This window comes from Triticum dicoccoides, chromosome 2B (genome assembly GCF_002162155.2).
Source record: "Triticum dicoccoides isolate Atlit2015 ecotype Zavitan chromosome 2B, WEW_v2.0, whole genome shotgun sequence".
Classification (NCBI taxonomy): Eukaryota; Viridiplantae; Streptophyta; class Magnoliopsida; order Poales; family Poaceae; genus Triticum; species Triticum dicoccoides.
Window position 1 is genome coordinate 798676082 of NC_041383.1, and position 14457 is coordinate 798690538.

At 45.2% G+C, this 14457-nt stretch overlaps 1 pseudogene; it reads right to left on the reverse strand.

Moving 5' to 3' along the window:
- The window catches only part of LOC119361483, a 33188-nt pseudogene that overhangs the window by 1289 nt on the left and 17442 nt on the right, over positions 1 to 14457 (reverse strand).

Here is a 14457-nt window from a genome sequence, read left to right on the forward strand (position 1 = left end):
CGCGGGGCGGGGCGTCCGAGGGCCGGGCCGCAGGGCGGGAGGCGGCGGGAACGGTGGCGGCGTCGAGGGGAGGTGGGGGGCCGGCCGGATTTGGGGCGGGCGACGGCCGGCGGCGTGGGAGGGAGGAAGCGGGAGGTTGGGGAGGGGAAACTTCCCTCCCGCGCGACGGGGGAAGGGAGTGCGGGCTGGGGTCGAGCGCCCCCCTCCAACCCTCACTTCTATGGTTTGAAATTGGGTTGGAGGGTTGGACCCTTACTTTTTTTGAGGGTTTGAGGGTTTAGGGGTTCTAGTCTTTGCATTTTTTTGTTGCAACCCGTAAAAAAACGGTTATTTTTTAGGGTTTGAGGGTTTAGGGGTACTACTAGTAATGCTCTAATGGGCTTATCTGGCCCGAACGTATGCCCTGTTTTCTACTAGTGTTAGTAGTTATGGAGTAGCCGAACGATGTGTGTAATGTATTGATCGGGCGCGTCCACAGGCGTTTGAGGGGGGGGGGTGTGTTCAGATTAGCCCATCACGGCTGTAGACGCTCTAAGGGGGTAACTACCCCTTCGGGGGCAGCCAAAGCGGGCACCACGGGAAGCGCCATGGCATGCCACATGGTGTGCTCTGCATTGGCACGTGTCATGCGCTGGTGCACCAACAGGATCATGCTTTTTACACGCGTTCTCGGGTTTTATTTTCTTGTGTTTTTTGGATTTTTGGATTTTGCTTTGTTTTTCTCTAGGTTTTTCATTTTCTTTCCAAAAAGTTCCTCGCCTGAAGCAAATCGTGTGAAAAAACACATTTGTGCTGAGCTTCAAAAAACATATTTGTGCTTCGCGGTGAAGCCCAATCGTGCTTTTCTGTGAAGCACATGTGTGGTTCCGGGAAACTGAAGAGCACAACCATGTTGTTTCCAAAGCACTGTGCTTCCCGAAAAGTTAAGAGCGCAGTTGTGCTTCCATGAGAACCAGTGCTTCTCGGAAAGTGAAAAGCAGAGTCACGTTTCTGATTGAAATACATATTTGCTTCCCAAAAAGCAAAAAGCATAAGTGCACTTCCTCCAAAAAGTGAACAACCAGAATTGCGCTTCTATTTTTTTCTTCAGGTTTCGAGTTTTTTTAAGGTTTCTGGTTTTTTTCATTCCGTATTTTTGGGTTTTCATTTAATTCCTGGTTCTTGGTTTTTTTACATTTCCATTTTTATTTCTGGGTTTTTGGTAAAAAAGTCATCATACCTATTAACATGGGATCTAGAGTCAAGGTGAAAACGGTTCATGCTTTGGACGGACTATTCAAGAGTGAAATTGGTTTGAAGATCAAATCTATGAAAAAAGCGCAAAACCTCCCAACTGTGAGAAGTGTCGTACAACCAGTGCGCCACTTGTTACTATTTGAGAAGATGAGAGTGACCTTTGCCAGGGGTACCCTCTAACTAATGGTTTCGACGAATGAAAGGGGTTTGGTTCGTACTATGTTGTTTCTTCAAATGGACCGGTTCCATGTACTTTGTGCTGAGATCTCTTCGTCTGAAATACTCATTCTGTCCCAAAATAAGTGACTCAACTTTATACTAGCTTCAGTATAAAGTTGATTCACATATTTTGGGACGGAGGGAGTAGTTCGGAGCCGTGAATAGCAGGGGAAGTAGACGCGCGAGGTTGTGAGCACTAGGGCAAGGGCTCGACCGTACTGCCAAAGGCGTTCCTCTACATCCCAAAATACTACACCAACTCCCATACCAATACCATAAGTGTAATAGTATAATTGGAAAAGATAGAAAAACTAGTGTAACATTAAGGCCCTGTTTGAAGAGTTATTTATCCAAAATCACCGCACGGAGTGGCGGTCCTAGACCATGACTCGTGGGGGTGCCAACCTTACACTGACAATGAAAATTTCTATGTATAACCATAAAAAATGTTAGTTTAGCATTTTTTAGTCCTATAATACACTTAAAATTAGAAAACTAGTACTACATATACTAAATAAAAACAGATTTGCACTTTTTTACGGAGTGCCAGGGCACTGATGACCCACAAGTGTATGGGATCTATCATAGTCTTTTCGTTAAGTAAGAGTGTCGAACCCAACGAGGAGCAGAAGGAAATGATAAGCGGTTTTCAGTAAGGTTTTCTCTGCAAGCACTGAAATTGTAGGTAATAGATAGTTTTGTGATAAGATAAATTGTAATGAGTAACAAGCAATAAAAGTAAATAAGGTGCAGCAAGGTAGCCCAATCCTTTTTGTAGCAAAGTACAAGCCTGTACAATTTCTTATAATAAGAAAAGCGCTCCCGAGGACACATGGGAATTATCATCAAGCTAGTTTCATCACACTCATATGATTCATGTTCGGTACTTTGATAATTTGATATCTGGGTGGACCGGTGCTTGGGTACTGCCCTTACATGGACAAGCATCTCACTTATGATTAACCCCTATTGCAAGCATCCGCAACTACAACAAAAGTATCAGCATTAAACATATGAATCCAAATCAGCCCCTTACGAAGCAACGCATAAACTATGGTTTAAACTTCTGTCACTCTAGCAACCCATCATCTACTTATTACTTCCAAATGCCTTCCTCTAGGTCCAAATAATGGTGAAGTGTCATGTAGTCGACGTTCACATAACACCACTAGAGGAGAGACAACATACATCTCATCAAAATATCGAACGAATACCAAATTCACATGACTACTAATAGCAAGACTTCACCCATATCCTCCGGAACAAATGTAACTACTCACAAAGCATATTCATGTTCATAATCAGAGGTGTAATAATATGCATTAAGGATCTGAACATATGATCTTCCACCAAGTAAACCAATAAGTATCAATTACAAGGAGTAATCAACACAACTAGCAACCCACAGGTACCAAATTGTGGTTTTGGATACAAGATTGGATACAAGAGATGAACTAGGGTTTGAGAGGAGATGGTGCTGGTGAAGATGTCGATGGAGATTGACCCCCTCCTGATGAGAGGATCGTTGGTGATGACGATGGTGATGATTTCCCCCTCCCGGAGGGAAGTTTCCCCGGCAGAACAGCTCTGCCGGAACTCTAGATTGGTTCCGCCAAGGTTCTGCCTCGTGCCGGCGGAGTTTCGTCCCGTAAGCTTGCCCACGATTTTTTCCAGGGTAAAAGCCTTCATATAGCAGAAGATGGACACCGGAGGGCCACCAGGGGGCCTAGGAGACCAGGGGGCGCCCCCGCGCCCCCTACCCTCCTGGCGAGGGTGTGGGCCCCCTGAGGTGTTTCTTCCGCTCAATAATTCTTATTAAATCCAAAAATAAGTTTCGTGGAGTTTCAGGTCATTTGAAGCAGTGCAGAATAGGTTTCCAATGTTTGCTCCTTTTCCAGCCAGAATTCCAGCTGCCGGCATTCCCCCTCTTCATGGTAAACCTTATAAAATAAGAGACAATAGCCATAAGTATTGATATATAATGTGTAATAACAACTCAAAATGCAATAAATATTGAGATAAAAGCATGATGCAAAATGGACGTATCAACTCCCCCAAGCTTAGACCTCGCTTGTCCTCAAGCGGAAGCCGAAAATCGAAAAATATGTCCACATGTTTAGAGATAGAGGTGTCGATAAAACTAAAAATACGGACATGAGGGCATCATGATCATTCTTATAACATCAACATATATAGATTTTGTCATATGAATTCTTATTCTCAAGTAACAATCAATTCACAATGTCAAGTATGGTTCAGAAATTTCACTGAAAGCTAACAAACTATAATCTCAGTCATTGAAGCAATTGCAATTTATCGTAACATCACAAAGAGTCAAGAATAGAGCTTTTCAGTAAGTCCACATACTCAACTATCATATAATCTTCTACAATTCCTAACACTCACGCAATACTTGTGGTTATGGAGTTTCAGCCGGACACTGAGAAAGATAGGGGCTTATTGTGTTGCTGTTAGGGAACGTTGCAGAAAATAAAAATATTCTACGCTTTCACCAAGATCAATCTATGAGTTCATCTAGCAACGAGAGAGAGGAGTGCATCTACATACCCTTGTAGATCGAGAGCGGAAGCGTTCAAAAGAACGGGGTTGAGGGAGTCGTACTCGACATGATCCAAATCACCGATGATCCTAGTGCTGAACGGACAGCACCTCCGCGTTCAACACACGTACGGTTGGGGAAGACGTCTCCTCCTTCTTGATCCAGTAAGGGGAAGGAGAGGTTGATGGAGATCTAGCAGCACGACGGCGTGGTGGTGGATGCAGCAGCAATCTCGGCAGGGCTTCGCCAAGCGTCTGCGAGAGGGAGAGGTGTAGCAAGGGGAGAGGGAGGCGCCTATGGCATGGGTGCGGCTGCCCTCCCTCCCCCCCTTTATATAGGCCCCCTAAGGGGGGGCGCCGGCCCTGGGAGATGAGATCTCCAGGGGGGGCGGCGGCCAAGGGGGAGGCTTGCTCCCCAAGGCAAGTGGAGGCGCCCCCCACCCTAGGGTTTCCAACCCTAGGCGCAGGGGGGCAAGGGGGGGGGGGAGGGGGCGCACCAGCCCACCAGGGGCTGGTTCCCCTCCCCACTTTAGCCCATGGGGCCCTCCGGGATAGGTGGCCCCACCCGGTGGACCCCTAGGACCCTTCCGGTGGTCCCGGTACAATACCGGTGACCCTTGAAACTTTCCCGATGGCCGAAACTGCACTTCCTATATATAATTCTTCACCTCCGGACCATTCCGGAACTCCTCGTGACGTCCAGGTTCCCATCCGGGAGTCCGAACAACTTTCGGGTTACTGCATACTCATATCTCTACAACCCTAGCGTCACCGAACCTTAAGTGTGTAGACCCTACGGGTTCGGGAGACACGTAGACATGACCGAGACGACTCTCCGGTCAATAACCAACAGCGGGATCTGGATACCCATGTTGTCTCCCACATGCTCCTCGATGATCTCATCGGATGAACCACGATGTCGAGGATTCAAGCAAGCCCGTATACAATTCCCTTTGTCAATCTGTACGTTACTTGCCCGAGATTCGATCGTCGGTATCCCAATACCTCGTTCAATCTCGTTACTGGCAAGTCACTTTACTCATACCGTAATGCATGATCCTGTGACCAAACACTTGGTCACTTTGAGCTCATTATGATGATGCATTACCGAGTGGGCCCAGAGATACCTCTCCGTCGTACGGAGTGACAAATCCTAGTCTCGATCCGTGTCAACCCAACATATACTTTCGGAGATACCCGTAGTATACCTTTATAGTCACCCAGTTACGTTGTGACATTTGGTAAACCCAAAGCACTCCTACGGTGTCCGGGAGTTACATGATATCATGGTCTAAGGAAAAGATACTTGACATTGGAAAAGCTCTAGCAAACGAACTACACGATCTTGTGCTATGATTAGGATTGGGTCTTGTTCATCACATCATTCTCCTAATGATGTGATCCCGTCATCAACGACATCCAATGTCCATAGCCAGGAAAGCATGACTATCAGTTGATCAACGAGCTAGTCAACTAGAGGCTTACTAGGGACATGTTGTGGTCTATGTATTCACAGATGTATTACGATTTCTGGATAACACAATTATAGCATGAATAACAGACGATTATCATGAACAAGGAAATATAATAATAATCTTTTATTATTGCCCCCAGGGCATATTTCCAACAGTCTCCCACTTGCACTAGAGTCAATAATCTAGTTACATTGTGATGAATCGAACACCCATAGAGTTCTGGTGTTGATCATGTTTTGCTCGCGGAAGAGGTTTAGTCAACGGATCTGCGACATTCAGATCCGTATGCACTTTGCAAATTTCTATGTCTCCATCTTGAACATTTTCACGAATGGAGTTGAAGCGACGCTTGATGTGCCTGGTCTTCTTGTGAAACCTGGGCTCCTTGGCAAGTGCAATAGCCCCAGTGTTGTCACAGAAGAGTTTGATCGGCCCCGACGCATTGGGTATGACTCCTAGGTCCGTGATGAACTCCTTCACCCAAATTGCTTCATGCGCTACCTCCGAGGCTGCCATGTATTCCGCTTCCCATGTAGATCCCGCCACGACGCTTTGCTTGCAACTGCACCAGCTTACTGCTCCACCATTCAACATATACACGTATCCGGTTTGTGACTTAGAGTCATCCAGATCTGTGTCGAAGCTAGCGTCGACGTAACCCTTTATGACGAGCTCTTCGTCACATCCATAAATGAGAAACATGTCCTTAGTCCTTTTCAGGTACTTCAGGATATTCTTGACCGCTGTCCAGTGTTCCTTGCTGGGATTACTTTGTACCATCCTACCAAACTCACGGCAAGGTTTACATCAGGTCTGGTACACAGCATGGCATACGTAATAGACCCTATGGCTGAGGCATAGGGGATGACACTCATCTCTTCTATATCTTCTGCCGTGGTCGAACATTGAGCTGAGCTCAATTTCACACCTTGCAACACAGGCAAGAACCCCTTCTTAGACTGATCCATATTGAACTTCTTCAATATCTTATCAAGGTATGTGCTTTGTGAAAGACCTATGAGGCGTCTCGATCTATCTCTATAGATCTTGATGCCTAATATATAAGCAGCTTCTCCAAGGTCCTTCATTGAAAAACTCTTATTCAAGTAGGCCTTAATGTTGTCCAAAAGTTCTATATCACTTCCCATCAAAAGTATGTCATCTACATATAATATGAGAAATGCTACAGAGCTCCCACTCACTTTCTTGTAAACGCAGGCTTCTCCATAAGTCTGCATAAACCCAAACGCTTTGATCATCTCATCAAAGCGAATGTTCCAACTCCGAGATGCTTGCACCAGCCCATAAATGGATCGCTGGAGCTTGCATACCTTGTTAGCATTCTTAGGGTCGAGAAAACATTCCGGCTGCATCATATACAGTTCTTCCTTAAGGTAGCCATTAAGGAATGCCATTTTGACGTCCATCTGCCATATCTCATAATCATAGTATGCGGCAATTGCTAACATGATTCGAACGGACTTCAGCTTCGCTACGGGAGAGAAAGTCTCATCGTAGTCAACCCCTTGAACTTGCCGATAACCCTTAGCGACAAGTCGAGCTTTATAGATGGTAACATTACCATCCGCGTCCGTCTTCTTCTTAAAGATCCATTTGTTTTCTATCGCTCGCCGATCATTGGTTAAGTCTGTCAAAGTCCATACTTTGTTTTCATACATGGATCCTATCTCGGATTGCATGGCTTCAAGCTATTTGTTGGAATCTGGGCCCGTCATCACTTCTTCATAGTTCGAAGGTTCACCGTTGTCTAACAACATGATTTCCAGGACAGGGTTGCCATACCACTCTGGTGTGGAACGTGTCCTTGTGGACCTACGAAGTTCAGTAGCAACTTGTTCTGAAGTACCTTGATCATCATCATTAATTTCCTCTCTAGTCGGTGTAGGCACCACAGGAACATTTTCCTGAGCTGTTACTTTCCGGTTCAAGAGGTAGTACTTCATCGAGTTCTACTTTCCTCCCACTTACTCCTTTCGAGAGAAACTCTTTCTCCAGGAAGGATCCGTTCTTGGCAACAAAGATCTTGCCTTCGGATCTAAGGTAGAAGGTATACCCAATGGTTTCCTTAGGGTATCCTATGAAGACGCATTTTTCCGACTTGGGTTCGAGCTTTTCAGGTTGAAGTTTCTTGACATAAGCATCGCATCCCCAAACTTTTAGAAATGACAGCTTAGGTTTCTTCCCAAACCATAATTCATACGGTGTCGTCTCAACGGATTTAGACGGTGCCCTATTTAAAGTGAATGTAGCTGTCTCTAGAGTGTATCCCCAAAATAATAGCAGTAAATCAGTAAGAGACATCATAGATCACAGCATATCCAATAGAGTGCGATTACGACGTTCGGACACACCGTTACGCCGAGGTGTTCCAGGCGGCGTGAGTTGTGAAACGATTCCACATTTCCTGAAGTGTGTACCAAATTCTTGACTTAAATATTCTCCTCCACGATCTGATCGTAAGAACTTTATTTTTCGGTCACGTTGATTCTCTACCTCATTCTGAAATTCCTTGAACTTTTCAAAGGTCTCAGACTTGTGTTTCATCAAGTAGACATACCCATATCTACTTAAGTCATCAGTGAGAGTGAGAACATAACGATATCCTCCGCGAGCCTCAACGCTCATTGGACCGCACACATCAGTATGTATGATTTCCAATAAGTTGGTTGCTCGCTCCATTGTTCCGGAGAACGGAGTCTTGGTCATTTTGCCCATAAGGCATGGTTCGCATGTGTCAAATGATTCATAATCGAGAGACTCTAAAAGTCCATCAGCATGGAGCTTCTTCATGCGCTTGACACCAATGTGACCAAGGCAGCAGTGCCACAAGTATGTGGGACTATCGTTATCAACTTTACATCTCTTGGTATTCACACTATGAATATGTGTAACATCACGTTCGAGATTCATTAAGAATAAACCATTGACCATCGGGGCATGACCATAAAACATATCTCTCATATAAACAGAACAACCATTATTCTCGGATTTAAATGAGTAGCCATCTCGTATTAAACGAGATCCTGATATAATTTCATGCTCAAACTTGGCACTAAATAACAATTATTGAGGTTTAAAACTAATCCCGTAGGTAAATGTCGAGGTAGCGTGCCGATGGCGATCACATCGACCTTGGAACCATTCCCGACGCGCATCGTCACCTCGTCCTTGGCCAGTCTCCGCTTATTCCGCAGCTCCTGCTTTGAGTTACAAATATGAGCAACGGCACCGGTATCAAATACCCAGGATCCACTACGAGCACTGGTAAGGTACACATCAATTACATGTATATCACATATACCTTTAGTGTTGCCGGCCTTCTTGTCTGCTAAGTATTTGGGGCAGTTCCGCTTCCAGTGACCCTTCCCTTTGCAATAAAAGCACTCAGTCTCAGGCTTGGGTCCATTCTTTGACTTCTTCCCGGCAACTGGCTTACCGGGCGCGGCAACATCCTTGCCGTCCTTCTTGAAGTTCTTCTTACCCTTGCCCTTCTTGAACTTAGTGGTTTTATTGACCATCAACACTTGATGTTCCTTCTTGATTTCTACCTCTGCTGACTTTAGCATTGAAAATACTTCAGGAATAGTTTTCACCATCCCCTGCATATTGTAGTTCATCACAAAGCTCTTGTAGCTCGGTGGGAGCGACTGACGGATTATGTCAATGACTGTCTCGTCCGGGAGGTTAATGTCTAGCTAGGACAGGCGATTGTGCAACCCAGACATTTTGAGTATGTGCTCACTGACAGAACTGTTTTCCTCCATCTTACAACTATAGAACTTGTCGGAGACTTCATATCTCTCGACCCGGGCATGAGCTTGGAAAACCATTTTCAGCTCCTCGAACATCTCATATGCTCCGTGTCGCTCAAAACGCTTTTGGAGCCCCGGTTCTAAGCTGTAAAGCATGCCACACTGAACGAGGGAGTAATCATCAGCACGTGACTGCCAAGCGTTTATAACGTCTTGGTTCTCTGGGATGGGTGCTTCACCTAGCGGTCCTTCTAGGACATATGCTTTCTTGGCAGCTATGAGGATGATCCTCAGGTTCCGGACCCAGTCCGTATAGTTGCTGCCATCATCTTTCAGCTTGGTTTTCTCTAGGAACGCGTTGAAGTTCATGTTGACATGAGCGTTGGCCATTTGATCTACAAGACATTTATGCAAAGGTTTTTAGACTAAGTTCATGATAATTAAGTTCATCTAATCAAATTATTTAATGAACTCCCACTCAGATTAGACATCCCTCTAGTCATCTAAGTGATACATGATCCGAGTCGACTAGGCCGTGTCCGATCATCACGTGAGACGGACTAGTCATCATCAGTGAACATCTCCATGTTGATCGTATCTTCCATACGACTCATGTTTGACCTTTCGGTCTCTGTGTTCCGAGGCCATGTCTGTACATGCTAGGCTCGTCAAGTTAACCTAAGTGTTTTGCATGTGTAAATCTGTCTTACACCCGTTGTATGTGAACATTAGAATCTATCACACCCGATCATCATGTGGTGCTTCGAAACAACGAACTTTCACAACGGCGCACAGTTAGGGGGAATACTTTCTTGAAATTATTATGAGGGATCATCTTATTTACTACCGTCGTTCTAAGTAAACAAGATGCATAAACATGATAAACATCACATGCAATCAAATAATAGTGACATGATATGGCCAATATCATATAGCTCCTTTGATCTCCATCTTGGGGCTCTATGATCATCTTGTCACCGTCATGACACCATGATCTCCATCATCATGATCTCCATCATCGTGTCTCCATGGGGTTGCTCGCCAACTATTACTTCTACTACTATGGCTAACGGTTTAGCAATAAAGTAAAGTAATTACATGGCGTTGAATCAATGACACGAGGTCATACAATAATTAAGACAACTCCTATGGCTCCTGCCGGTTGTCATACTCATCGACATGCAAGTCGTGATTCCTATTATAAGAACATGATCTCATACATCACATATACATCATTCATCACAACTTTTGGCCATATCACATCACAAAGCAATTGCTGCAAAAACAAGTTAGACGTCCTCTAATTGTTGTTGCATGTTTTACGTGTCTGCAATAGGGTTCTAGCAAGCACATTTTCTTACCTACGTATAAGCCACAACGTGATTTGTCAACTTCTATTTACCCTTCATAAGGACCCTTTTCATCGAATCCGCTCCAACTAAAGTGGGAGAGACAGACACCCGCTAGCCACCTTATGCAACTAGTGCATGTGATTCGGTGGAACCTGTCTCACGTAAGCGTACGTGTAAGGTCGGTCCGGGCTGCTTCATCCCACAATACCGCTGAAGCAAAATAAGACTAGTAGCGGCAAGAAAGTTGACAACATCTACGCCCACAACAAATTGTGTTCTACTCGTGCAAAGAGAACTACGCATAGACCTAGCTCATGATGCCACTGTTGGGGAACGTTGCAGAAAATAAAATTTTCTACGCTTTCACCAAGATCAATCTATGAGTTCATCTAGCAACGAGAGAGAGGAGTGCATCTACATACCTTGTAGATCGAGAGCGGAAGCGTTCAAGAGAACGGGGTTGAGGGAGTCGTACTCGACGTGATCCAAATCACCGATGATCCTAGTGCTAAACGGACAGCACCTCCGCGTTCAACACACGTACAGTTGGGGAAGACGTCTCCTCCTTCTTGATCCAGCAAGGGGAAGGAGAGGTTGATGGAGATCCAGCAGCACGACGACGTGGTGGTGGATGCAGCAGCGATCTCGGCAGGGCTTCGCCAAGCTCTGCGAGAGGGAGAGGTGTAGCAAGGGGAGAGGGAGGCGCCTATGGCATGGGTGTGGCTGCCCTCCCTCCCCCCCGTTTATATAGGCCCCCTAAGGGGGGCGCCGGCCCTCGGAGATGAGATCTCCAGGGGGCGGCGGCCAAGGGGGAGGCTTGCCCCCCAAGGCAAGTGGAGGCGCCCCCACCCTAGGGTTTCCAACCCTAGGCGCAGGGGGGGCCGGGGGGGGGGGTGCACCAGCCCACCAGGGGCTGGTTACCCTTCCCTCTTCAGCCCACGGGGCCCTTCGGGATAGGTGGCCCCACCCGGTGGACCCCCGGGACCCTTCCGGTGGTCCCGATACAATACCGGTGACCCCCGAAACTTTCCCGATGGCCGAAACTGCACTTCCTATATATAATTCTTCACCTCCGGACCATTCCGGAACTCCTCGTGACATTCGGGATCTCATCCGGTACTCCGAACAACTTTTGGGTTACTGCATAATCATATCTCTACAACCCTAGCGTCACCGAACCTTAAGTGTGTAGACCCTACGGGTTCGGGAGACACGTAGACATGACCGAGACGACTCTCCGGTCAATAACCAACAGCGGGATCTGGATACCCATGTTGGCTCACACATGCTCCTCGATGATCTCATCAGATGAACCACGATGTCGAGGATTCAAGCAACCCCGTATACAATCCCTTTGTCAATCGGTACGTTACTTGCCCGAGATTCGATCGTCGGTATCCCAATACCTCGTTTAATCTCGTTACCGGCAAGTCACTTTACTCGTACCGTAATGCATGATCCCGTGACCAAACACTTGGTCACTTTGAGCTCATTATGATGATGCATTACCGAGTGGGCCCAGAGATACCTCTCCGTCATACGGAGTGACAAATCCCAGTCTCGATCCGTGTCAACCCAACAGATACTTTCAGAGATACCCGTAGTATACCTTTATAGTCACCCAGTTACGTTGTGATGTTTGGTAAACCCAAAGAACTCCTATGGTGTCCGGGAGTTACACGATCTCATGGTCTAAGGAAAAGATACTTGACATTGGAAAAGCTCTAGCAAACGAACTACACGATCTTGTGCTATGCTTAGGATTGGGTCTTGTCCATCACATCATTCTCCTAACGATGTGATCCCGTCATCAACGACATCCAATGTCCATAGCCAGGAAACCATGACTATCGGTTGATCAATGAGCTAGTCAACTAGAGGCTTACTAGGGACATGCTGTGGTCTATGTATTCACACATGTATTACGATTTCCGGATAACACAATTATAGCATGAATAACAGATGATTATCATGAACAAGGAAATATAATAATCTTTTATTATTGCCTCTAGGGCATATTTCCAACAATTGCCTCCCAACGTATTCACCTTTAGGTGATGTCAACAATAATAGTCCATGCTAACGAACATCCAATTGGATATATATATCATGATCTTTCAAATACTAGGAGCTTGCCAAAGGATAAAATGAAAAAGGGAAAGGTGAAGATCACCTTGACTCAAGCATAAAGTAAAAACATAAAGTAGGAACATAAAGTAAAAGATAGGCCCTTCGCAGAGGGAAGCAGAGGTTGTCATGCGCTTTTAGGGTTGGATACACAAAATCTTAGTATGAAAGAACGTCACTTTATATTGCCACTTGTGTATGGACCTTTATTATGTAGTCCGTCGCTTTTATTGCTTCCATAACAAGATTGTATAAAGCTTATTTTCTCCGCACTAATAATTCATGCATATTTAGAGAGCAATTTTTATTGCTTGCACCGATGACAACTTACTTGAAGGGTCTTACTCAATCCATAGGTAGATATGGTGGACTCTCATGGCAAAACTGGGTTTAAGGATATTTGGAAGCACAAGTAGTATCTCTACTTGGTGCTAAGAATTTGGCTAGCATGAGGGGGAAAGGCAAGCTCAACATGTTTGGAAGGTCAATGACAATATACTTTAACTAATATGTGAGAAAACATAAACCATTACGTTGTCTTCCTTGTCCAACATCAACTCTTTAGCATGTCATATTTTAATGAGTGCTCACAATCATAAAAGATGTCAATTATAGTATATTTATATGTGAAACCTCTCTTTCCTTATTACTTCCTATTAATTGCAACGATGACCAAAACTATGCTTATCAACTCTCAACAACTTTTAAGCCTCATACTTTCTATGTGTGAAGTCATTACTATCCATAAGATCAATACGAACTCTTTTATTCTTTTTATTCTTTCTATTTTTCTCAAGATCATAGAAAACTAGCAAAGCCCTTGACTCAACACTAATCTTTATTATAGATAACTCACGGACTCGATTACATAAAGAGATCACAAAGCAAAACTCAAAACTACTTGATATCAAAACTTCAATCTACTAGATCAAGATACTACTAAAAGGATCGAACTAAATAAAACGGTAAAGATAGGAGTGTGATGGTGATACGATACTGGGGCACGTCCCCCAAGCTTGGCAGTTGCCAAGGGGAGTGCCCATACTTATGTGATTATGTCCTCGGAGGTGGTGAAGTAGGAGTTGTTGATGATGCAGGCTTGTCGTCCATCTTCCAAGGCATAGGCTCACCATCATAGAAGGATGATCGAGTCTCCAAGATCCTTAAATCTGCAGCCGAACTCATCCTTTTGAATCTATATTCATACTCACAGTTCTGGTTTTGCAGGTCATAGATCTGGGCTTGGAGGTGCTCGATATTCTCTTGAAGCTTGAAGATGGTTTCCCCAATGAATTTGGCATCTAGCTTGTGGTTGTTGGTGAACTCCGTGATCATCATCTGGTTGGCGTTGAGTCCACGCTCCACCATCCCTTGGCACTTGAATACTTTCTGCTCCACGGCTTCGAGCTTTGTCTCCACGCTTCCGGTACGCCTTGGTCCCTCCATATCACGGATGTGCAGCACCCCCTCACGCATCTCAATGGCTTGAGGGTGTTGCAGCACCTCCGCGAGATAGGGGTTGATAACCCTCTCGAAAAACTTGTCCTTGGGAGCGCTTGGAGATGCCATGATGCTCTGGATCTGTAACAGAAAACAACTCGGAACGAAAACAGAGGATATTTGCGTGATACGGTGGTAAAAACTTCCGGGAGATTATATAATGAATTTTTACCGACCAAAATACGTAACGTGCAAGAAACAAAGTCCGGGAGGCAC